General features: G+C 34.4%; 1 protein-coding gene across 2 annotated transcripts in view; it reads left to right on the top strand.

Moving 5' to 3' along the window:
* The window catches only part of LOC114882853 (laminin subunit alpha-1), a 119,922-nt gene that overhangs the window by 55,332 nt on the left and 39,426 nt on the right, over nucleotides 1–25,164 (top strand). The window lies entirely within an intron of this gene.

The following is a 25,164-nucleotide window of genomic DNA, read 5'->3' as shown; positions in this document are numbered from 1 at the left end:
CAGCACAATTTCTCATTTTTCCAATTTGCCATAATTAAGCGAGATTTCTTTATTAAAATCCTCGGAATCATAAAAATCCTACGAATTTATTATTTATCCATTGCACAAATGAAAACGCAGCGATAAATAAACAGCAAGCAGCTGTGCACCACAGGAGCAACGACTCCATGTTGCAAGACAAAGTTTTAAATAAAGTTTACAGTCTCTTGTATATATTACATTAGCCTGCCGTATAAATGTATCTTTGTGTGCAAGTAAGTTAACAAACAACCCTATACCTGCCATATTGTACCAAGCAGAAGAATCAAGATATCAAGCAGTAAGGTAACAATGAACAAGTTCCACACAGCAGGAACAAACGTGGCACAAGAATCTTTCTGAACCGTGTATCGGTTTACGCTTACGGAAATGATCAAAACGTCTGCTCTCGCATTTTGCCCTTTGTTGCACGACTTTATACGCTGCCCGTAGCATAGATTCCACCCTGTCTACTATAATGTGCACGCGAATCGTGGCCAACAGATAAACAGAGAACAGTTTCAACAAAGTATATTCATATTACTGCTCGAGGCTATGATCTTGCCAACTTTTCGATTGATCCGCTTTTCAGAAGACACGCAACGAGGGTGAACCTTATGGTCGACGTTCGTGCAACTTTCTTGATTGTTTGCCATGGGCGTTTCGTGAGGAATCGACTGCATATTTGAGAGAAATTTCTATTTTTTAACGGTAGAGCGATGTGGTTGCATCGATGAAGTTTCATTTAATTACTTAATTTAATTTTGCATCACTGACCACTGCCAAATTAAAAGAACAAGAAATTTCTAAATTCTTCTCCTTTTCTAACGCGTTGCTTTGGATTTCGCGATAAAGCCAAGATTCATTCACCGCTTTCGCGAACATGTCGACAAACACGATCAGACGTGATAAGACCGTACGTTCTCTCGTTTGAAATTTATTAGATCACCATCTTCTTTGCTGTCTGTCGATGTCCAATCTCGAGTTCCTCGCACTTTTCTCTGACAGTTCGATCTCTCTGCTGCCACGAAGACGATAAGATACTTTAGCGGATCGTCGATAGATGCCCACGCTCGGTGATGAGAACCAGATCGCACGAGGATATTGCTTTGAATCTACGATCCTTGGATAGGATAAATCCTGTTCTTTTTTATTCCTCTGCGACGATATGGGTACTCAATGGTGAGACAGGTATCTCTTCATAGTGATGTGCAGGATGAGGGTGCTGTTGATTCGACAGTGAGGTGAGATAGAGATGTCAGTCTTCATGAATTGATATTCTTTCATGTGTTCAGACTTTTTTATGTGCAATATTGTTTTATTTGGAAAGTTGTGGCCATCGGAACAATTCAGTACTCATCTTCAATTCAGTACTCTCATTGTTAGTACTATTCTTAAAGACCAAGGTGAAAATAAATCATTTTTTGAAAATTTTTTTAGTGAAGAAATAATATATTTTTAATATTTTCTAACTCATTAGTTAGTGAGTTCGACAAACTCCCCCATTGATCTTTCTAGGATTAACCCTTAAGTATGATGGTAGAGTCAGATTCGATCCTGTCAAAATTAAATCCATAGTTTTTCTATTTAAGAATATTTCTTTTGCACTCTTCGTGGTCCCAATATAAAATTTTGAGTTTGTTTGAAAATTACAAATTTTCGACTTGTTCTTGAACTTGTCAATTCAATGAAAAACATTTGGGCAAGAAATGAAATTTTCTGCAGAAGTATCATTTAAAATTGCCACTAAGTCATTTCTTTCGCGGTTCCAAAGGGGGGAAGGTTCAGAAGAAAAGACGAGCCTCGATTCTTGAACGCCTTATCGATCGTACTGCACGATAAAACGTCATTCCCTTTTTAAATCGCCGCCGATATACAATACGAAGTGCCGGCGATCTTCAGGCCCGATAAGAGCCTGTGTAAGGACCCTTTATGGACAGTGACACGGAGGCGACATTTCGTGGCTGTTCTTGCTGCCGCCTCCTCCTCTTCCACTTCTTCTTCTTCGCGCGCTTTCCGCTTCGTTCAGCCTCCCAACGTTTAGAGTCCTTTTGGTCCTTTCGATGCTCTCTGCAAAAACTCGACGAAACCGCGGAATGCTGTCTCGAATTCTATTCTCTGCTGTATAGATTTTCGATATCCCGTCATCCGAGTATGATTCCCTTTTCATTTTTCAATACAATGTCTATTATAAATGGTGAGTTTCAATTTGACCCGATTTCCTGACAGAAAAGAATTACACAAAATATCACTTATGGCGCATGAATTTAACACGTTTTCTCCCAGTAACTTAAAGACGTCAACAGCTAAAGATCCAATCACGCGATACCGCGTGTCGAATGTCAACTCTTTAATAGCAGAAATATAGTCTGGTATGAGCAGGAAGTTCAGAATGTACCGGAAACGATTCACATGACGGGAAAGTGTTAAAGCTTAAAGTTTGAAAAAAAAAAAATACTACATAAGCCTTGCATTAATATCCTCGGTACAAAATGGCTGATACTAATGGTGATATCAAAGCAAAGTTTTTTATATCGAGCCTTTGCATAAATAGTGAGATTCAATTTGATGACTAAGAAACCTGTCGAGCTGAGATTTCCAGGAAAAAAATTATTGAATAAACTAAAGGTCCACCCGTTACACGTTCAGCCCACGCATTCTAGACGTTGAGACTAGTACGGTCGGTCAGGTGGGTATATAAGGAGTTAAGGAGCAAGCAGCAAGGAAATAAGGAGCAAAGAGGAAGAAGTCAGCCGGTCGAGGTATCTGATGGGCCGATTGCATCATTAGCGAGTATACGTGCTTGCTAGAGAAAGCCAGCCACTCTTTTTAGACGAGAAACAGGCAAGTAAAGGGAACAGGGGCGAGGAAAACGATCGAGAAACACCAATTAAATCTGATAGGAACGGCTATTCCGATATTCAGTGCAAATGACGTACGAAATCGATGCGTTCTGCTCGGGACAAGCGATCGGGAATCGATCGAGGAAGCTTTCAATCTTCGATCTTTGATAATAATCGTAACTATTTTCAAGCGAACGGGACGATCGTTCTTGCTGATAAAAGCGCGGATTAAAGAGCTGCACGATCAGGAAAGCGAAGTGGACTGATAAGACGAGATAGACACACGATTCGAAAGAAATTGAGATGATAGGCTTTTGATACGTGTTCTCACATTGCTTGATTCTCTTTTTCCAGAGCAGTTCAAGTACACCTGCTTGAGAAAGTGAATATTTCTGTTATTTAAATTAAATCATCAATCACAGTGTTTAACAAATTTTTTTTTTCACATCGAGTATTTTTACACCCATTCCCAAATCATGATCATTTTTACCAAACTTTAAGCTTTAATTTAATATACAAGTGCTATTTTGTGAAACTTTTATGTCATCAAATTTTGTTAGACTTTCGACGTTTCAATATTCATGTTTATGAGAAATTTATTGCCTTTTATTAAAAATACTTGAACAATATTAGCTTTATTTTTGGTGAATTATTGTAAACCGAATGATACAAACATGATAAAAGTTTTAATTCCACGCAAGGGTTATATATGCATCAATCCTTCATCTATAAAGTTTCACTTGCATAAAATTGAAATCTACAACTTCCCGCCATAATACTCTGTATTTCCCTTGTCACGTATCCATTGATTGTAAAGGTTTCTCTAGGTAGCCTTTCGCTGAACTTCTATTTAGAAATGGCCATAGATACGCGCGAGCTTTCATGCGTGTAACCACGACTAAAAGCCATTCTAGCACCTGCGGGTGGTCCCCCGCATACCGCCAACTTGTAGCCAATCAATTTCCGTACATCCTGGCAATTTCCATAAACTGGCCGTTGATCTCGGCTAAAGGCAACGCTGTTTCGTATTGCTCTCTTCAACTAGCCATGCGTATACACACGCGCTTAGCCACTTTGTAAAGATACGGATACAGCTCTGGTCGCAGTAAATATCCGTTTCCTTTTATTTCCTCTCGAGCATTCCATTCATCGTTACACGAATCGCCAGAAGGCTATTGATTCGTTCATTTGTCGTTTATTAATTCCACGGGGATCAATTGCAATTTGTTCTATCGGTTGTTGGATTTCAGGAAAAAAAGATAACTATTGTAGGTATTTTGCTGTGCAAATTAATAATGTGCCTTTTCTGTTTTTAAACTGAAGATTTATTTTGGAGTCATAGTAACTCTAATTATTTTTTGCACATCTAATATTTAATGATAAGTGATACAAGAAATTCTTAATTTTTTTAATGCTTTCAAAAGAGACGTTCAGGGTTTTTTAATTATAATTTAGTAATTAGCAAGTTTTTAATTTAGAAGTTTCAAATTTCAAGCTTTTTGTTTACTACTTTAAATTACTAGTATATCCAAAACAATATTTTTCTATTATTTTCTATTAATTATTCAAGTATATCTAATTATCTATCAAGTATATCTGATTAGTCGTTAACGTGTTGAAAAGCTCTGAATGAAAATGTCAGTTGTCAGGTGTCAATGATTCCTTCAACACAATTAATACTACTGAACGAGTTGTGAATCTATAGTTTACGAGCAAAACCAATTGACACGATGCTCGTTTGAATTATTAACTCGAACGAAAGCCAGTCAACTATTACGTTATCTCTCATTAAGCATGGTCGTACGATAAAACGGCCAATTGAAGTAACAGATAGCAGTGCATCCTTTGCTTGGGGAAAATATCGGATTCAGAGGCTAATAATTCGATTTGTTATCGACACGGAGGCTGCAACAGTAGGCGAATGGATTTAATGTTTAATCAAGATTCATGTGAAACAAACAAAGTAATGGTATTCGCAATGAGTATTAGTGCATTTGCCCTGCAGGAATACCGATTAAATCGCTTTCAAAGCATCTGAACCATGTCGAGAAGAAGTAGTAGTAAGATCACGCTGTTATTCATTTCCTGTGTCGTTCAGGATTATTGGATAGTTAACAAACTGATTTTCGAGACACTGGTTTAACTTGTTAATTAGCTTGGACGAGTTAATTCGTTCCTTGAACATAATGATACTAGTGCAATCTATTCGTATGTTTGCTTGTGCATTCTATTCAAAAATCATAGACCATAATTGAAGTAATTGAAATATTTAAAGGAAAGTCGTCCTATTTTTATATTTTATACAATCACTAATTATGTAAAATAATTTATCCAAAACCTCATCAAAATTGTTAATAATAATTAACAACTTTTCTTTCTTTTTATATCTTGACAAGTATGTACAATAATAAATCATGAAAAACAATATTTTTAAATTTATCTCCATCCAAAATTTAACTATTAGAATTGTCCTAAAAAAATATTATCCACTTTCAAAAATCAATATGGAAAATTACTTACATGGTTGTCGATAGACTTACTTATTTATTATTATATTATAAAATGAAAATTTGTAATTTCAAATTTTTCAAATTAGTAAATAGATAATATTTATTAATTCTCTAATTTTTTATATACGCATCAGGTTTCGATTAATTAATTTTCATAATAATCTCCACCTAAATGTCATTGCGATCATTGGTATTATTTACAGAATGATCTGATAGAACGTCCGGCAATAATTCGTTCGATCGAGAACATTTATAGATCGTTCCATTGTCCAGTTAGATCCATGTTCGCATTTTCCTCCATCGGACAAGATTCTCATTACATTGTTTCAACGGGCTTGGAGAATTTCAAAAGAGCCCATAGTTACGTGGCATATCTTGCCTCCTAGTGCTTTCGCCTCTGAACTGTACGATTTATATCCTGACTGGTAAGCCGCGATTTATGCCCAGCGTAGTTTCACTCTGCCCTTCGTCGTAAAGGCCGTTTTAGATATCGACACTCGATGCTGCTGCAATTTGCCGATAGATATTCTGGATGCATTGTCTTAGAAACGAACCCTTAGGGCGAAAAATTTGCTTGAAATTCACTTTTGAGCTGTGATTACCAGCTGATTATAGAATGTACGTGGTAATCCCAATAATAATGCTTTCAATAAGCTTATGGTTGGTTTAGGGGTAGAAGATTGTTAAAAGTTGCTGTTGAGAAAGTTATAGTTATTTCAAAAATTTGTTACTTAATTATGGAACATGATTTTTTAATTAATTATATCAGGATTATAATAAATTTCTCTATACCCCATATTGGAATAACAGAGAAATTTTTATAATCTACGTGCAGATGATAGCAAACGGTAATAGGGAGTAATAAAAATTATAATGATTAATCCTGAAGTAAACAATAAGACTTGTTTTTCCTACCGGGAATTCCTAGTTTTACAATAAATAAATACCCCATAAAATGTTTGGGTTTTCCCGGCAGTTTTATTGTTCTATTATCTGGATTATCTCCACTGTAGTAGGCTTTTCAAAAAGACCAATCCGAAAAACTGGTACTCCTCAGGAATTCAAAAAATATGAATTATTTATGACTATAAATGTAAAAATTCGAACAGATAGAAAATGACATTTATCAGCTGTTTGCATTAAAAAAATTTCAATCAAGAATTGATATCACAATACATTTCCTTGTTAAATAGATAATTAACTATGACATTAGGAACTGCCAGAACATTGATCTTGGCTATGAAATATCAAAAAGAATTCATTTCTACAACTAATAAATTTCCGTAAGGGAAATATGTGTGTCTCTGCAGACAGTTTAAGCAACCCTCGTAATTCAATCGCAGCTCGTTAGATTCTGATCAGATATCTATCGGAAAGTAATACCTTCGATCTAACCGTGTGCAGTGGTACGAAAACAAGGCCTCGATTGACCAAAAGCTCGATCGACGAGCAAAGGGTCGAAGCTGAAATGTTACGGTGCACCGTTTCGCTTGATTTACCGTGGTAGAATGTAATAATGCGATTGGACGACGCCCACGCGTCGCGACGGATACTTAATTTACGGGGTGGTAACGTAACACGCGTTACTAGAAAATCATTCCACCCACGCGAAGGTGGCGGGCGCCGTTCGAGGGTGGCGCACAGTGGCATGGAATTTGGATTTTGATATTTTTTTTTCTCCATCGAAACAAATGTTTCCTACAATATATTTCTAGTCGCGGATAGTGTGGTATACGAATTTCTAAAAATTTTCGATTTTTAAAATTTAGGAATCTCGGAAAGTATCTTGCGTATGTTATTTCTTTTGATTGGAAAAATTTTTTTGTACTTTGTATTCGAAGTATTTGCTAGCCTATCATTGTTCGAAAGACACCTCTAGACCACTTGCTTCTGGCAACAACGCACCCTATAATCCGATAATTATTACCTGGAATGCAAGTAAACCGTGTCGTGCGAATAACAATTGACTAGGTGTCGTCGTGGAAAGTAATAAAGGGTCAGGTAATCGAGGGAGCACGCTGGCGTCGTGCCAAGAAGGATAGGTCAAAACAGGAAGGTGACTACCTATTAAATGCTTTTATGTATACGGTTTCTACCTGTAGGGTTCTTGCAAATTTTTAGGTACAGTTTGATCACTGGAAAATTTCCAATGATTTTAACTTTATTTTGAACTCGTTGATACTTATCATAATCGTAAATATGCTTCCTTTTATTTAATTATATTTAAACATTCGCACTTTTGTTTGTGCTTCATTAAAAGTTTCAACTTTGTTACAAAATATTAAATAATTACGAATTACCCCATGAATTACCTGGTAAATCATTCATATTTGAGATTTTATGGTATTTATTCAAATTTCACAATTATTAATGAATCTGATGATTTTTAATACCAACCAGAAATTAGTTCATAAATCCTTTGATATAATCATCATTAATAATTCATTTAAACATTTTCAATTTTCATTTATCATACGGATAATTAATATGAGAAAGATAGTTTCCAATACGAATGAAAGAAAGATTCTCAATTTGAAATAACGTTTAAAGTCAAAATTTTCGACTATCATGGCCCATGAGCTTGCCTGTTACAACCTGCCTTTCATTGTTACCAAAACTGTACGAAACTGCGTGTTACTTTTATACCCACGAAGGCACAGAGACGCCATAAAACTTAGCTGGCCAGATAAATTCAGGCCATTCTATGGAAACCGAAATGAGTCACGTTGCTCGTTGGCCTTTCTTTCTCCTTGCTGTTGCAGAAAGTTTGGAAGGTTTTGTCAGCAGGCAGCATAAACACCCTGTAAAACTGTTGGATAAGAGATTTACGATGACAGTGTTTGCCTCTGTTTGCCATTACTCGAAAAGTTTGGCAAATGAAAAATATTTTGCTGGTAATAGCTTACGGGACAAGCAGAAAAATAAGGACAAGTCAAAATAAGGTTCCTTGTAGAATTCTTTTTCAGTATGAAGAATAATTTTAAAAATTATAAATTGTTTTCAGTCGACTCTTCGTTATGTAAATAGAATATTTCATTTACAATTTTCTTCTGTCGATTTACATTATTAAATTCTATTCTTTAATACCTCGATTATAAAAAAGGATTTCAAGGATTTGTTACTATTTGTTCTGTAGCGTAAATCCTGCAATTTTCTAATTTGAGTGAATTGAAGTACTTATAGCAATATGATACATTTTATTTTATTGCATATGTAATGGGTTTTTGTAAAGTATTACTTTGTATCTGTAACAATTTGCACTGCAAACATTTGTTATTTAACATGTAGCTTCGTAAATAATAAGTGATATTTTATGTAAAAAATCCCTTGATGGGTTAATTACAAGATCGCAGTAAAGTGAAGTGATAAATTCTGCAAAGCGGAATCGAAACCAATGATTTGAGAATCACTGAGATGCAGTTGGATAAGATGCATCGATGAACGATCCATTTGTAAGTGAAACGGTATACTGGTATTAAATGATATACAATTACTACCTCGTATTAATAATTACTAATTTGATGAAAACCACCTATTCGCATATGTTTCATTTATAACTGTCCTTCAGCAATAATTAACAACAAAGTATTGGTGCAATTAATAAAGTTTTTTGAAATACAATTTCTTCTATATGGCGCTAGCTGTATAAGTCTTGAAGAAACAAAGTTCTATAGTGTTGAAATCATTGTTGCAACATCATGTTGACCTTTTCATTGGATATAAAATGAGGCGGTTTGACGCGTGAAATTGAAATAGGTGAAAACTAAATTTGAAATGTCACTTTAGATGGCATACTTTCTCATATCGTTCCTTTTAAAAATCAAGGCTGAGAATCAAGAGGCGTTTGCAAATAATATTTCTACCTATATAGTTGAAGAAATTGTATAAACAGAGGTTGCATATTAATACTCACAATCAGATCGTGGATGCTAGGTCGTTGAAGACCTCACCTTACAGCACAAAGAATAAAAAAAGATAATCGTATCGATGATCGATCAAGATTTTTCATTTAATTAGATACTTTGATAGAGGGTGACGGGAAACGAATGACGTAATTAAAGAGAGAACAATCAGGAATCAATATTATCTGGAGATATCGGCTTACCTTCCGGCAGATCTACCGGCCTGCCGACCTGCAATGATTTACTCCGATCGATAATCTGATATGCAAATTATATTCGTACGGTAGGGATCGGTTACCTGTACCGCAATCGACTTAAGCGCTCTCCACACGGAATATTTAAAACTGGCTTGTATCGGTTAATGTATGCGTTTTGTAGCCATTATACAATGGTGCAGACACGTTTCTGGAAAAGTTGTTCGAAACGGAAGTCATGATACACAGAATCGATGGGTTAACAGGTTTCCTAAGGGAAGAAAAGAAAGTATTTGAAGCTTATTTATTATTGATAGTAAGAACGAAGATCAATTTTTCTTTAAAGCTGTTAATAGAAAAATAATATTGTAGATATTTATAAAATGTTGGACATAATTATGATTAATATCTGATAGAATTAAATAAAAATAAAGCGAAAAATTATGATATCAAAATTAGGTACCAATCTTATTAAAAACAAAGAATAATGTATTTTCTCAAATTTGTATATTTTGTACACAGATTTTAAAAATTGAATAATTCTGCATTAATTTTTAAAAAATGATCTCGTTAATCACAGGCGTCGTTGTCACGCGTTAAAACATTGATAAAACACGAGCGACCGAGAAGATCGGTTGATTGCCGGACTCTCAGTCATTTTTCTTTCTTTTTTCACATTTTTCCTTATCCATGGGGAACATCTTCTGGTGCAAATATGTCAACACTGTAATAGGATGCGTGCCGCGATTTAAGACATCGCCAAATATATGGGTATAATATGTAAATGATGTCGCCATTCGATTTTCTTCCTTTTTTTATTTTATCCTCGCATCCGTTTATAAAATTCAATATATGATAGTGTGATTATTAATTGTTTTAATTCTCTTGAATTTATCGAGATACCATTAGTAAATTAAATTTTTTCATAACACAATTATTTGATCAAGAAGATAACATTTTATTGCAGATAGTCAGATTACTTCATGGAGTATTTCTTATTTAAATAAAAATATTCCCAAATTTACTTATCCTTCATTACTGGTATTCATTTATACTTTTTCTTCCAATTCACTTTGGAGAGTAGTCGGTCAAGAATGGGTTAAAAAGATATTTTACCAAGAACTTGATTACAATTCGTCGAATTCATCAACGATCTTGTAAAATACCACTCGCGAATTGCATTCGACGATAAGTCAGAAGAAGGCAGACTGGAGAACGAACATAATGCCTCTCTCTGTATGTTTTATGTATGAGAACAAGATTACTCGGGCACCACCCACTTGCTAAGTGCTACCACGACCGATTTCTGCTCCAAACAGCATGCTTGATCTTGAACCGATCTCGATTCAATGTTTCTGAACGATTGAGATTAATAGGAAAACAAGAAAGTTGAAAGAATTATTTTATGAAAGTAGATTCAATTCTTCGATAAATAAAAATTAATAAGTATAACATTTTTTTCTGAAAATAGATTGAAATTTTTAATTTTAAACATCTATATTTTCTCAACAAATTAATTTTATGTGCATTGCTCTATATTTCATTTGGAATAGAATCTCTGATATCAAATTACATACCCTCTTATTTGAACTAAGAAAACCAGTAGTACTTCTGTAACTATACTTCACCTAAACAATTTCTACACTGATTGGTAATGCCCAGCAATATCCAATGGGCCTTAGTTTGCCCCTCCAAAAATGACCTAGCCAATCCTGAAGTTATTTTCCTTGAAGTTTGTCAGGTATAATGAGATACCCCCTCCACTACCATAAATAGGGGTAGCTGAAGTAAACAGCAAATGAGTCCTTTGTCAAAATTTGTCATTTACCGATTCTTCAGTGAACAGCATAGTGCAGGCACTTTCGTAGTTAACGTTGTTCCAAATCTTTAGTAAATTTTTTGTAATATACTGGTTCTGCAATCATGGGAGATTTAAAAAACGAGGAATTACGTCAAGCGAATTACGAGGTACGTGGTAATATTTTTAGAAACAGTGTTTTTATTGTGGGAATCTTTTGACAATTTGGATTATCTTTCTGAAGAAAGATTTGAATATTGATCTTTTTTCCATTAAATTATGTAGCAGATATATTTAAGAAGAAAATAAATTATGATTTGATGTATTTAAAAAGAAAACTGATATTAATAAAAAACTTTATTAATATATCAAAATTAAAATTTAACATAATTCTTTCTGTAAATAATTTTCTTACTTAAAATGTAAACCTTGAAATAATTAGAATAATAAAATTTCTGAAATAATTTTATTAAATAATAAAAATTGTGGCCTTTCAAAAATTTCTTACCTATAATAATATTCACAGAAAGTTCCCGCAATAAAAGACACTGAATCATGCCACGAATAATCTTCAATTATTAAATGAAAATTTTGATAATTAAAACATTTCAGCTACTCGCATTATTCGATGACAGCTCGATGTTGTCTCACTTCGAGAACTGCGCTCTCGATCTTTCGTATTTCAATTTCTTCGAAGATCTCCGAGTGCCAAACATCGATCATCAAAAAGAAGAAACCAAAAAAAATGAAAGTCGCTTGAAGAATGATACCAACGGAAAGAATCATGTTTTCGCCATACCGAAAATGTACAATTGCATGTACTGTTTCAAACAATTTTATAGTCGAACAGCGAGTCGTAGACACCAAGTTTGCCACGCTAAACAACAATTGCAATGTTCTTATTGCAAAACAAGATCGTATAGCATCAGTGCACTTCGCAGACATTTTGAATACTTTCATCCGTGCACCAGAAGACGACAGATATTAATTGAGAGCCGTTGATTCAGAGTATTTTTATTTAATTAATGATTCTTGGAAGTGTAATTCGCATATTGCAGCTAATGCATTATGCATTTATCGGTTGCAATCTGGAAATTGGTAATTGATAAATTTGAGGTATGATAGTGAGGTGTTGATGTGCTGGACATTTTTACATGGGGTTGTGTACAATTGGCTTTAACTGAATACAATTTTCTTTCTAATTTATATCTACATATCTCTTTATTTATATTGTTAGGAAGTATGTATATTATTAATCGTCAATTAGTTAATGTACTTTGTATGTGATACTTCATCCTGTTGGAATTAGTTTCTTAGGTACAAGATGAATTATTCTATGAACCTAGTTCGTGATCTAATTAAAGCAAAATTAATTATTTTTAACAATATAAAACACGACCGCACTATTATATTTTTAACTATTCTAAATATTTATATATTTATTTTAATCTTTAATTTAATCTGTGTACAAATTGTCAATAAATAAAATTATTATTTACTGCATTTCTATTGCTTTTGTGAAATTTGCAAGAGAGAAAAAATACAAAGAACAAAGAAGTTTTGAAGATGCATCATGCAAGATAACATGATTCGTGTTGAGTCATTAGAAACGAAAAGTAAACGAATATTGTCAACTGATAAAACGAACGACGAAGTCAAAAATGACATCATTTAGAGTTTAGAATGATTAAAACAATCTCTTAGAGATACTATTCAATTTTAATCATAAGATTTGAAGGAACTCTACAATTATTATGTTGCAGATGAAAATATTTTTAAAAACGTATACTTGTATAAATATCCGCAGTCTACTAAATAAATTAGGTATCTTTAGGAGTAATGGGAAATTGAATCATCGAGTTGTATCAAAAAACAGGCACATGTATTTATTTCTATTTAATTTACATACCAAATTATTCGATAGTTTAATTACAATCATTACAGACACCTTAAAATTATTCCAGATACACAATATGCAAAGTTCACAATATTACACTAAAGGTTAAGTGCTAGTGAATGTTAGAAAATAACTTAAAATTACTAATAAACAAAAAATTTGTTTATGCGTTCGTTTAATAATACAGTATTTCTTGTTAATAAAAAAAAAAAAAAAAAATACAGTATTTCTTGAAATATTTCTTAAATTAATTGAAAAATTCTGTCATCAATTTTTATCTGTATATTTATTTATTCACTCTACAAGAAATAGAAAAATTGTCACTGGTATATCGATTGCACTGATTAAGATTTTAATTGGAAAATGGTACATCCTAATTACAGCTTTTAATTGTTTAATACCAATACTATTAGAATTTCAATAAAATAACGCGCTTCAAAGTATTGAAAAAAGAATTTCTAAAGATGACAATTTTATTAAATTATAATTAAAAAGAAAATACTCTATGACAGACATCAATTCCTACGCTTATTAAACATTCAAGGAAGAAAATAAAAACTACAAGTAAGTACTTCGTGAGTGAATCTCTCAACAACGCGAAACATTAATTTTGAATGAGCTTTCCAAAAATAATAGTACAAGCATTCATTTGAAGTTACAAGTAATTTTTCACAACCAAATAGTTTCTAATAATTTTGTAACTACTGATAATCATGACTCGGAAAAGAATTTCACAATCTCTTCCTTCGACAACCACTCGTTGTCACAGAGAAGATCAACAGGTATCCTCGATTGTAGATCCGAACTTGAGGATTTCGTATTCTGCGGCTTTTGATCCACGCGAGTCGATTTTGAGTTACGATAAATCAATTTCTGTTTCTTCCTCCAAACCTTTGAGAGCAGTCTCTTGCTGCTCCTCATGTGACGAAGCACACCATGCTTTTGCAATAGAAATTCGTGAAAGAAAAATTTCGAACAATGACAGCACTCATAGATTCTTGGTTTTGGAAAGTCAAAATTAGTTTGAGTTTCTTGTTTAGAAACATTTCGTTCTTGAGTTTCCATCTTTGGTACAAGGCCCAAATACATCAAGCATTCTATGGAAGATTGTTCTCCCTCATTATTTGTCTTCGATACTTTTTTCAAATTATTTTTCGGTATGTCCAATCGTTTTGATTTCTTTACCAAGAAACGTATCGAAAGTCTAGCTTTCATTTCTCCAACTGTGTTCTCCTTGCTCACAAATGGTTTAACTGTCTAGAAAAATATGTATATATATATAAACTTAATAAACATTTGTTCAAATAAACTTAATTTAATTTTAATTTATTTGTAAATATTAGAAGCTGAGGTAATAGAACACATTTTGCATCTTTGTATTTATAAATAGATACAAATTATTTCACTCGAATCAAATCAATTTGAACTACAAAAAATAACAAAATATCAACGGAAAATATATGATCAAGTGTAGAGTTGAATAATAAAACAAAATAATGAACAATCACTTACGCTACACGGAACACGTGACTTCCTCTTTTTAGAACCAATAGGAGTAGGTCGCATTGTAGAAGTATGTTGCGTTGTTTCCCAAAGTCTTCAGAGTAGCTTAGTAAAATTTCAGAGGACTCTGAGGACAGTTATATTTAGGACAATTAGGGAGCACTGATCGTTCGAAAACAGAAGTGGTCGCTTTTAAGGAAATACTGGAACTGCGAAAGTTTCACGGTTCAATTAACGAATGGTCAAATGAAGGTACCCCACCCGTCTGTAACAGCGGTTAGGGGATGCGGCAAATAGTCCTCCAATCAGGTTAACCTTTCGCTATTTTCGTGAAATAATAATCCTCCGGTAGGTGACCAACCCTTATGGTGGGGGTAAATTGAAACCTGCCGGTAGAACTTTCTTCTTACCACGGTTATACGTTCTTAGTGTATATTATTAACAATTAATTATGATTAATGAGCCTTTCTTTGTTGAATTTAAATTAATGATTTAAAAATGAGAAAAGTAAGAAAATTACAAGGAACAATTATAATGATATTTTTAAATTGACCACTCAGGAAATTTATAAATTAATTATAAAAATCGAAGTCGATGAATAACTTTAGTGGAGAGTTGGCAAACATTCCAACGTGCTATAAAATTTGTAATTTCAAATTCATAATATTTGACAAAATGAAACAAAGGGGATAAGTAAATGAATGTACCATTGTAATTATTATTGAAATTTTGTATAATATATAATATTACCAAATTAACCGTTTAAAAAGGAGTCGAAAATATGAAGTTTTACTTTCAAAATACATATTAACGTTCCAAAATTAGACGTTTAACTTCTGGGGCGTCCTGTTTAAATCATAGGCGACGGATGGTGACAATACAAACATTGCAACGCTATAAACTTTGATTATCTGAAACCGTTATGAATAATAAAGTCGATGATATTTGCTGGAAATTCCATAGGTTTAATTACAGGTGCCAGGTATAGGTAGTATACCCTAGACACAGTAGCGCCCGGTTTAATGGTCATAGGTTCGGGACCGAATCATGACCACTAATCAGATATTATTATGCACCGTTCTAAAGCACATAAATTTTGCCAAATACATTGACTACAGTCATACTTGATTAATAGTCGTGGACCTGGAGTCAAATTAATTAATTCAATTTTAACCCATGAACGAAACAGAAGATTTAGTCGCTATTAATAACATACTGCAATATATGTTTCCCATATTCAAAAGTAATCATGATGTTGTTAATAATAAAAGTAAAATCATGTCCAGACACTCAGAGAAATTTTTAACAAAAAAAAGGACACTATCCGCACAATTGACAACCGTATATTTACCGGTCATTTATCGGAACTTAGAATCTTCTGTTAACATTTCCTTCATCTCCTGGTGAACATATCTACCACACTATTGATGACGATATTACATTGTAATTAGATGGAGACGTCAGATAAGCGAACATCTTTCGATCTGAAATGAAATGTAAATTCCATCGTGGACAGATCTGGTGTACGTTGAAGACGTACGATGACCGGCGCGAATGAAATGTAAATTTCAATTCGATGTAGACGAGAAATCCGATACCAAGGTCGTTCCTCGGCTTCTCATCAGCTGACACCGATCTTGGCCAGCCTACCGCAACGCTCTGCGGTCATTTTTCTTTTCGTAACGCTTCATCGGCCAACGCTCTTTTTGCTGGATTAATTTCTCCCTGTAGCCGATAGAAAAGTCCCTAGACGAGGATCTCCTGTTTTTTATTTTCTTCTTCTCTTTCCAACAAAACCACACTATCGAGGTACCGTAACGCTGGCCCAACATGATCAGGCATCTTCAACGTCTAAGAAACAACACCCTGATAGCACGCTTTTTTGCTTATCACCGACAATATTAATTGTTATACCACCTTTTTCTTCATTTTTAAAAATTAATCTTATATATACTGTTATAAATAGTTTTCTTATCATCCGCAGAGAAAAGGGTGACATATGACCTTCTTCTGATAACACAATCCAACAAATTAGAACTTTTTTTTGATCTGCAATATTCACTAGACGATTCTTATAAAATTTTTCATTCTAAAATCGAATCCTGACCTGTCTGAACACCCTGTGTAATTAAAGTGGTATGAATTTTGTGAAGCTGTGTATTGAGAAATATCTGAGAATTTTCATGGATGACTTGTAATAAATTCTCGAGATATGACAGGCCTGAAAGTAACAAAATACTAAGCGTGTAGCAAGTGAAGTGTAAACGTAAGATGGACATGGTTAAAGAAAATGATGATCCAACACATCCGAGACGAGAACGACAGACAAGTTTGAAGGCCTCGGGGCTCAAGATCCATGGGGAGTTTTCCGTTTGCTATGGTGGACAGGATCTAGGAATGCGGCACGAGAAGTCAGAGCACTATTAACCACGTAGAAAGCAACAGAGCTTGTAGATAGATCCTTGTGCACGGCAATCACCTGCTGGGTGGTCCGATGGATCGCCACGGGCCATCTCGTGCAACTCCCTCGTATGCTCGTATTAAGTCATTTTCCCGCATGCTCGTCTAGTCATGGAGGTGGCCTGCTTCGTCAATAAGTCCCCGTAAGGTGGATCTCCCTAGATCGAATCGTTCATCGCAGGGAAACGATCTGTCGTCGCTTCTACCTTCTCCATTTAACACTTTGATTGCCACGTTACATTTATTTATAGATCAGTCACTTTCAGTGCTATGCAAACTCGCTTATTCGTTAATCATTTTCACCCTATGATTCAGTTCTTCCTGTGTTAATCATTTTGATCGTTAGATTCATTTGTTATTTATATTCATACGGTCTTCTATATTTTATTCATTTTTAAATTTTCAGATTTTGATAAAATACTTGATTTAATACCCATGTGAGGGTGACACTAAGATTTCCATAGTAATCTATTAGTAATAACACAATTAGGGGGAGAGAGTCAGTTGATTCCTCTATTAAGAAATTATAATTTTTTTGAAATAAATACCAATATTTTAATAATGTTAATCAGATATGTCAAAAAATATTGTTTGATCCATTATCAATATTATTAGGCATTCTTTGACTTACCTAATTAAAAATTATGGCTGATGTAGTAAAACTGAGATTTATCCAAAATACAAAATACCTTTAAAGTAACTTTAAAAATGTCTACAAAATCTAATATGCGATATCTTGTCAAGAAATCCAATATTTCAATTGCCGTTCATTACAACGTCGCTACGTAGTAAAATTTGAAAATTGTCGAGTCAGCTGGAGGTATAGTTATATTAGAAGGAGCTACGATCGCCCATGGCGTTGTCCGGGGGCACGGGAGTACCAGACGGTTCGTAATGGGTCGAAATTCATGTTTTTAGAGGTGGATGATGAGAAAGCATGGTGCATGTAATGCGAGCGAACACGTCGAGAAGAGTTGTGTTCAAAAGATCATCGACGGCTCGTTAACAAAAGGGAACGGCTATCTATGGCGTTTATAGAAACCGTATCTTAAGATCACTATTGATACCTCGATCGATTCATCGCCACGAGGCGCACCTGAACACGGAGGCATCATGATGTTCTAATTTTACAAAATGCTGTCTTGTACTTTTGATATGGTCACTATTATCAGATTATCGGTTCATTTATAACATATTTATTAATTACAATTTTAGCGATGTAATGATAAAAAGAAGATTAGTCTATTATAACAGCTTCTAATTATTTCAATTTATTTCTGTTTCAGGTAAGTGCTATTATAAATCTGCCATTCAAACATATGACAATTCATCAGCTTTCAAGTGAGTAATGTATTGTTCTATTTCAAGCAAATAGATCTTTCTTTTTTTTATAAATGACACAAAATGAATTTGTTCGCAATCTTGCTCCAAGGGATTTATTATCTTTATAACAAAATCTTAAACGTTATGGTAAGGCGTAGCACACCATAGAGATGCTGGTTTAACACAGGAACGCAAAAACGGACTTTGTGGGGCAAAGTTTAGCCCAGTGATCTTGAAAGAGTTAATACGTGGCTACGAGCATCGTGTCCGACCAAAGAGGAGAATACAAGGGACTCTTTGATCGTATCTGCAACGACGTGCGTCGGGACGCGTTCGTTCGCTTTGACGCTTTTTTTCTATGATGCATCCAGTACATCGGTCTGATGCATCATCGCAAAATGGTGCAAACCATGAAAACATTTCGTTTTGATGCAGCGTTCTGCGCATCTCGAGACATCAACATTAAACGAAAAACAATTCTATTTTGAGTCATTCAGGGCCATCTAGATACTTAGTTTAATTTATTTAAATCGTCTGAATTTTATACAGGAATTTTAAAAGAATTCTTTTCGAATTTAGAAAAAAATACAAAATTAATAACGTATGTAAATTAATCATACAAATTATCTAAAAATTTGAAATGATGGGATAAGTGTGTAGAAAGTGAAAAATCGCATGCCATTTTTTGCGTTATTCAAAATACTGATTTTTTAAATACCACCGAATGCAATATGGTTAATGATCCTCATTAAAGCATGCCATAGTACATATGCACATTCATTTTCACCGTGGCAGTCAATCTGTTAATGATCCCCGACGTCTAGCCATCAAAGTCATTCCTCATGATTCATGGGTAAGTCCGATTGGGTGCTTTCGCGACTCGGTTGCCGAACACGCGAACACGTGAAACGTTCAGGTGATCTCATCGCGGAAGTAGAAGGCGACTTTTGAGGATTTTGTATTCCGGACGTGTGGGCTCTATAAAACTAACCATGCCCACGCGTTCTGTCCATTATACGTGGCGTCGCTCGCCGCCAAGATACTCATCGTCACGTAGCCGGACCACCTGTGCCACCATGAATATCCCATAAAATCGTTGCTTTTCTTTCGAACCTGCCGCCCTGGGAGTGTCTACCTTCTTCGACGTTTCTGATTCAGGAACAGCGGTGAAACAAAAGAAAGGAGACGCTTTCGATCGTAAGACACGAAGCAAAGGTGAATCGACCTCGCCTATGTACAATATCCAGTGAACAGGTTTTTGATGGCGAAAAAATGGCATGCGATTTATGCTCATTGCCGGTGACGTTTATTTCGACGAACAGAATAGAGTGAGAGGCGTTGAAGACAATTAGGTGATGGATTTTTGTCACGGGTCATAGTTGAGCCTCGGTAATTCGAACCTTTATAAGACCATAAATTCGTTCATTTCCTTCCGTTCCATTGTGAAATGCTCGAGGAATATAAATGTAAATTTATTTGAAATTATTCCAAGTCAAAGTTTCACTACCACTGCCAATATAAAATTTTGTAATTTCGAGAAAATCATTTTCTTTGTAGTAATCTCAGATGAAAATATTATCATTTTATAATTTACCAACACATTATTACTTTTAATATTAGCGCATAGCGTTTGTTACTAAATATAAATTGCCATTTATTTTTTATAATATTTAAAATTTCTCTTACAGGATAAGAGGATATTCTTATTTAAAATAAAAACATTTTAGGAATTTTAAATATTCAATTCAAATGTTAAATAGCGCTATCTAACACCTAACGTTTTTGATTAAATTTTATATACCATGTAGCAGAAATTGCTTAAAAATGAAATTAAAGATCAGCCGATTAGTCCACAAATCTTTGAAGGAGTCAATGAATCATCATGCCATTAGGCACAAACCTTCTATAATACATAGGTGTTGAGCACAATGGAATCGTAGATTTTTCATCTATTCTTATTCTCGATTGTAACAAGTGTTTGCTCACGCAATGCGAGGCCTTTAACCCGCGAACACGTAGGTAGATGAAAGATGCGTCGCTCGATAGGAAAGGTGCTCGTCTAGGTGACGATAAATTGTTCACATGGGAGTAACATGTGGGCACATAAAAGCCACTCTAAATTGTACCCTATAAATCTTCACGTTTACCGAAAGCCATCAGATCATTTCATAAGTAACGTCGTTTTCCCGTGTAAGTTGAATTCATTAACCCTCAATCCTGGGTCATTCGGTACCCACTCGTGCGATTACTTGATATCAAGGGTTAATCTGTTAATCAGGGGGTGACGAATTGACTCGTCAATGAAAAATATTTGTGCAACGCATGGAATTTTGAAGATTATACATGGCGTCAGTGTCGTGTGAAACCTTGGTGGAGAAAATTATGTTTGTCGTGAACAAACTAACGTCGAGAATAAAGCATCTTGACTCGTGAAACTTCGGTTGATAAAGACACTGTAGAGCGCATGATTCACTTATGCACATAATGTCTTCTTCCACCAAATTATACAGTATAAAAAAGAAAAATATTTGTTAAAATTATTAAGAGAATAATAATTAATTAGATTTAAAGTAACAAAATTTCTTTAACCTTCTCTTTTTAGCTTAATTTTGGTCGATGAATTGTTGTAGATATTTTATAGATCTGGATCACGATTGACCCATCTACCGTCGTTCGAAAATTAATAAAGTCTAAATTAATGACCAATTTAAAGGGTTAAAGGATTTATGATATTTTAAAATTTCTCTATGTCCCTATTCTTTTTCTATCTTTTTATATTTACATTAAGCGGAATGCTTAGGATACCATGGTACCCAAGTTATAAAACAACCATAAACATTTTGATTATTGACAGAAGAATTAACCACATTATGTCGTTCATACTTATCATTATGGTACACTCTTACCGTGTAACAGCTTGGAATGAATCTGGTAGACCTAGAATGGAATTCAGCGCTGATAACTTATCAGTGGAAAACAAGTCAGACTGCAACGTGAAGCAATAATCTAATTGAAATCGCTGCAATCTCAAAGGAACTGAATTATTTAATCGTTTACAATGAATCATGAAGGTAATTTCATGATGTTATTCTGAAATAATTATTCCATTTATCACCAATTAAAAAAAAGTATTAAGTAGGCAACTTTGGCCTCTTTTCATTGTCTTATGAAAATAATATAACATTAATACTGCTTAGAATTTTCATTAATTTAATTTTTTTCTTTTTTACTGAAAATGATGCTAGTCACTGCTGACTCTTATGTCATTCAATGTGTTAAAAATTGCTGGACAGAAATACTTTCGTGACTCATTGCATATCCAGCAAAACGAAAAAAAGTTTCACGAACGTTTCTTCATAATTTTGTGAGGAAAATTCCATGCATTACATTAGATTCCAACGGAGGTAGCGAACGGGTCATAAATGCAACCTAGTAGTCAGCGGAGCATAAAGATCGAGCATTGTAGGTTTCATTCGCGTGTCATTTTCCGGATTAAGTGGTTTCGTTACGCTCGTGAGGTGTCAAGAGTTTCGTATCGACGATGAGATCCGTCGCAAAATCAACGATCGCGTTTCTAACGGTTAATGTTTTTTTTATCCTGATTCAAGTAATGTTAAATGGCTGGTGTCGAGTGAAATTCATGATAAGAAAAATCCAACGGTCACGATATATATGTGTGGGTAATTTGGATTCGCTTCAGTGCTTTCTGTGTTCTAGGGATTTGTAATCTCGATGAAAGTTGAGCGCTGATTTTAGAATCTTACAGTCGCATGCAATATTTATTTCATTTTTGTTTTCGAAATTGTTTGCCATTTAGTACAAGAATAATTTAATTTTTCTGTATTATGAAATTGTTTGAGAATCATAAGTGTAATATTGGTTTAATCCCATCACTAATGGAAATCACTTTAGCCTAAAGAAAAGCCTGTGCGTGGTTGTGTATCCACCTGTTCACCACTCGAACGCACGTGTCATGACGATTGTCATTTCTCTTATACCATGGATGATACAAAGCAGCCGCTCTTGTTAATTGAATGCGGTAATCCTTGTACGAGTCTCGAATGCTCGGTGGGTATTTCATTGTGAAAGCTTTATGAACTTATCGCAGGTGGTCTGGTCTATGAGGTTGAAGGAAAAACACAAGGTATATGACGAACACCGCAATACCTTACTTAGAGAGGCAATCCTCGAAGAAAATGAAAAGGGCACTTCTTAATTGGATAATTAATGAGCGTATTAATCCTTTGCGGTTCGTAATTATTTTCATAGCATACTCTGGTAGGTCTGCATTTCAATCGAAGAAATTGGAACACGAATAATACTCGACGGAAAATAAATTCGGAGAATTGAAATCCATTGTGAATGGAACGATTCGAATGAAATAAAGCAAGTGATTTGAATACGATAAAGAAACAGACAGTATGTTATATTGAATTAAACCATTCTTCATTCGTGACATATTTTATATCCTATTATCACACGGCGTGATAATCATTGCTTGGTCAAGGTGTAATTTATTGTTACATTAGCGAAAACACATATTTTCTGGACGAATGGCTGTAAGTGATTCTTAAGTATGTTAATTTCAATCGTAACTCAACAACGCTACGATTATGCATGAATTCATTCACAAAATTGATACACTATTAATGTTAATCTTGTGCCTATTATTTATACTCCTTTCATCATTTTTATTTCTATTTTAATCAATTTGTCTTTTGGTGTTAAATGGATATAGCAATAAAAAGATGAAAACAAATGAATTTAAACAATTTGATTTCTATTGGCATATCTTGGATCTTTTTCTAAGATGGACAAGATCTCATAGAATTTTGAAAATTTGAAATTCTAGAATTCTAGAATTATACCATCTTAAAGTTTTCAAATGATAAGGAAGACACTTCATAGCTTTTAGGGCGCCAAGCCCTCCTGGCTCCTACCCAGTTGCGCCAATGCTGATCGTGTAATTTCAGTCGAAGCATTCTTACATATATTTCGTAGATCTGGGTCACAATTGACTCAATATTTGCGTTTCAACAATTCAAAATAGTACACACATGCTATTACTACTTTCTCCAAGAATAACTATCTCAGTGGCTCTATCGTGTCTAAATTCTCTGCTATAATCGAGACATAAATTGTCTCAGACTCTTCTAAAGCTTCTCCGTATAAGACTAACGAGAGCCAGGATGAATCGTCAGTATGATCCTGTAATTAAGGCTCGATAAATGTTTATCATGACACGGAGGCCAGGTACGCGATGAACGCATGGCATGCGTTTTTATTCTTCTCTCTATCCCTTAGCAAAAGGGGAATCTATCGCGGTCCGTGTCCGCTTTCCAGCCAGTTCGTTCGGCTGAAATTCTTCCTTCGTCTGGATGCCGGAAGCGAAACGCGAGCGGGATCTTCGCGAGTGCAATTAACGGGAATTACCTTCATCGGGGAATATCGGCTGACGGTCGATATCTCGCGACCTTTAAACGGACTTCTTTTCTACCGTGGAATAAACAGGAACGTTGAAGAACGCTTACGAAACGAGATCTCTCTCTCTCTCGGGTCGCATTCGCAATGCGCCAGGCATTAAGGCGCTTTATAAATATGCAACGAATGTACACACGTGTATCGGGTAGAAAAAAATGATTAATATTTATGCGATACACGAACGTGTTTGTTAGCTGGACGGACATACAACATATGCTTCTTCCTTGTTTTTTTTCCAGATAAAATTTAAAAATTGTAATTTTAGTTTAGATCGGTGATAAGGAACTTGAGGATGTTGGTATTATATATTCCTCGGATGGAGGATGCTGAGTCACTTGAGACCCAGATTTAAATCTGTCTTATATTGAGTTAATAATGTTACACTTTTGTGATAATATAGTAATTATGTAATAATTTGAACAAAAAATAATTTCGGTATGCGCTGGGTACGAGATGAATTATGCATTAAGTAAACCTTTTCCCTTTGATTATTATGTATCAATATAATTTAAATAACTGAAATATCAGATAAAATAAAAGTTCGCTTAATGATATGTGTAATAAATATTTTTCCATTGGGTCGCAAATGTTGTCCATAGTAAATATCGAATTGTCAGTTGCTTTTATCTTAATTTTTTTTTCCATGAGCAATTTATGGTTTTTAGCGAACACATCTATCCTTATGATGCTTTGAAACACGTAGTCTTCTTATCTAACAACCAAACAATCGATAACGAGGCACTGCAGAACATGCTTCGACCTACTTTTCCAATGTCAACAATGACTGCTTTAAGTGCTACATTTGTTTATAATACTTGAGTTGACTTTTTTAACACACCTACATTTTACAATTCCAAAGTAAGCTAAAGATGAATTGTTAATAAAAACTTATTAATTAGCTTTCAATTAATAACTCTTAGGGAACATATTTGTAATTGCAAAGGCTATATTTGTCCAATTACCAATATCAGATTTTAAAAATTTTCTGCTAACCTTTTTGAAACGTCATCAATGTTTAAAAATTGCTAAAAAAAGTATGCGTAGACTTTTGGAATGAACTGATAAAATCCATCGAAAGGTAGCAGATTTAGTTGCCAACCTAATATTTCTTCTCATTAGTCGTGCAATGAACGATCGGTAAAAAGAATAAAAAAGAAACACCCACGTGCACTGCGTGAAAAGGAGATTCGGGTTTCCCTCAGGAAGGAGGAGGACGCGATCTCCCGGTCGATGAA

This window comes from Osmia bicornis, chromosome 4 (assembly GCF_907164935.1).
Source record: "Osmia bicornis bicornis chromosome 4, iOsmBic2.1, whole genome shotgun sequence".
Taxonomy (NCBI): Eukaryota; Metazoa; Arthropoda; class Insecta; order Hymenoptera; family Megachilidae; genus Osmia; species Osmia bicornis.
Note: the sequence above shows the minus strand (reverse complement) of the source record. Positions and strands in the feature narration are given on the sequence as shown.